The sequence below is a fragment of the Rhinopithecus bieti genome, unplaced genomic scaffold (genome assembly GCF_001698545.2).
Source record: "Rhinopithecus bieti isolate Rb0 unplaced genomic scaffold, ASM169854v2 scaffold_28, whole genome shotgun sequence".
In the NCBI taxonomy this organism is placed as follows: Eukaryota; Metazoa; Chordata; class Mammalia; order Primates; family Cercopithecidae; genus Rhinopithecus; species Rhinopithecus bieti.
The window spans coordinates 1-2,514 of NW_016842128.1; the positions used below are offsets into that span (position 1 = coordinate 1).

Consider the following 2,514-nt stretch of genomic DNA (forward strand, 5'->3'; position numbering starts at 1 on the left):
ATTACATATTATATATAATTATTATATATTATGATATATGTAAGTAAATATATATTATTCTGTTTTACACTGTCTCAATCCTTTTAGATTTAAGTGAGAGTATAAATAATAAGCAAATATATTCTTATCAATGATGTTGAAGAATAAGTAAACATGTTATAAAGCATTGTCACTCCATACTTTAAAAAATACGCTGCATCTAATCTAAGTATATTTTACTTGTAGAGAATTGTCAAAGGGTCACCTACTCTTTGGAGGTTACGTTGGGTCCTCCAAAAGAAAAAAAATTCTCAAATGTCATAGATTGGTTGACAAGTCCTATTCTGAGGTTATGAGGTTAAGGAGTTATGGGAGTAGGCAGTGCTGACCACAGGAATGTTGAGCAGCAAATGCTGGCTTTGGGCAAAAAACCTTTGATGCACAGTGACTTCTTTGAAATGTTCAGAATGATGGTCCTTGTGGGAACCTGCATTACAAAATGTCTATCCCACATAGAACATACTATGTGAGAATAGAAATGGAGAATAATAGGGGAATGATACCCTATCTAGAAACCAACTGTGTTTACAGATTCCCTAAATAACAGATCAAATAGATTTTACTATGGTAAATATCCAATTGCAATGTTCTGCAAAATTTTGTCTGTCTCATATATTTTGAGCAAGATTTCTTGGCCATGTGGCTTTTCTAGTAGACTTCAATGACATGAAACCACTAAACAGAGACCTTGTCATTTATTTAACTCCAACTGCCTTTAATCTTGAGGACAGTAATATTGTGAGAAACCTTGGGGTTTCAACATAATCACAAGATGGTATGCAGGATCAAATATTCAAATTATTTGCTTTTGTTTTCTGTTTCATGTACTATAGAAGTCTTGTGTTGTCTATATAAGCTTTAAATCTGGACCTGTGGCTTCTTTTCATCATCTTTTCTCCTTTTCTTTTAGTTCACAGCCATGAATGAACCACAGTGCTTCTACAACGAATCCATTGCCTTCTTTTATAACCGAAGTGGAAAGCATCTTGCCACAGAATGGAACACAGTCAGCAAGCTGGTGATGGGACTTGGAATCACTGTTTGTATCTTCATCATGTTGGCCAACCTACTGGTCATGGTGGCAATCTATGTCAACCGCCGCTTCCATTTTCCTATTTATTACCTAATGGCTAATCTGGCTGCTGCAGACTTCTTTGCTGGGTTGGCCTACTTCTATCTCATGTTCAACACAGGACCCAATACTCGGAGGCTGACTGTTAGCACATGGCTCCTTCGTCAGGGCCTCATTGACACCAGCCTGACGGCATCTGTGGCCAACTTACTGGCTATTGCAATCGAGAGGCACGTTATGGTTTTCCACATCCAGCTCCACATACAGATGAGCAACCGGCAGGTAGTGGTGGCCATTGTGGTCATCTGGACTATGGCCATCGTTATGGGTGCTATACCCAGTGTGGGCTGGAACTGTATCTGTGATATTGAAAATTGTTCCAAAATGGCACCCCTCTACAGCGACTCTTACTTAGTCTTATGGGTCATTTTCAACTTGGTGACCTTTGTGGTAATGGTGGTTCTCTATGCTCACATCTTTGGCTATGTTCACCAGAGGACTATGAGAATGTCTCAGCATAGTTCTGGACCCTGGTGGAATCGGGATACCATGATGAGTCTTCTGAAGACTGTGGTCATTGTGCTTGGGGCTTTTATCATCTGCTGGACTCCTGGATTGGCTTTGTTACTTCTAGACGTGTGCTGTCCACAGTGCGACATGCTGGCCTATGAGAAATTCTTCCTTCTCGTTGCTGAATTCAACTCTGCCATGAACCCCATCATTTACTCCTACTGTGACAAAGAAATGAGCACCACCTTTAGGCAGATCCTCTGCTGCCAACGCGGTGAGAACCCCAGCGGCCCCACAGAAGGCTCAGACCACTGGGCTTCCTCCCTCAAACACACCATCTTGGCTGGAGTTCACAGCAATGACCACTCTGTGGTTTATAACGGAAACTGAGATGAGGAGCCAGCCGTTTTCTCTTGGAGGATAAACAGCCTCCCCCTACCCAATTGCCAGGGCAAGGTGGGGTGTGAGAGAGGAGAAAAGTCAACTCATGTACTTAAACACTAACCAATGACCGTATTTGTTCCTAGACCACACAAGACTTGATATATATTGAAAATTAGCTTATGTGACAACCCTCATCTTGATCCCCATCCCTTCTGAAAGTAGGAAGTGGAGCTCTTGCATTGGAATTCAAGAACAGACTCTGGAGTGTCCATTTAGGCTATACTAACTAGACTTTAAAAAGATTTTGTGTGGTTTGTTGCAAGTCAGAATAAATTCTGACTAGTTGAATCCACAACTTCATTTATATACAGGCTTCCCTTTTTTATTTTTAAAGGATACGTTTCACTTAATAAACATATTTATGCCTATCAGCATGTTTGTGATGGATGAGACTATGGACTGTTTTTAAACTACCATAATTCCATTTTTTCCCTTGCATAGGAAAACTG

The 2,514-nt window shown here is 40.5% G+C and overlaps 1 pseudogene across 1 annotated transcript; it reads left to right on the forward strand.

Annotated features, from left to right (window-relative positions):
* Nucleotides 1-953: 953 nt before the first annotated feature.
* On the forward strand, nt 954-2,131 carry LOC108525072 (lysophosphatidic acid receptor 1 pseudogene; annotated as a pseudogene). The gene has a single exon (XR_001884215.1). The product of XR_001884215.1 is annotated as a lysophosphatidic acid receptor 1 pseudogene (transcript).
* Nucleotides 2,132-2,514: the final 383 nt, after the last annotated feature.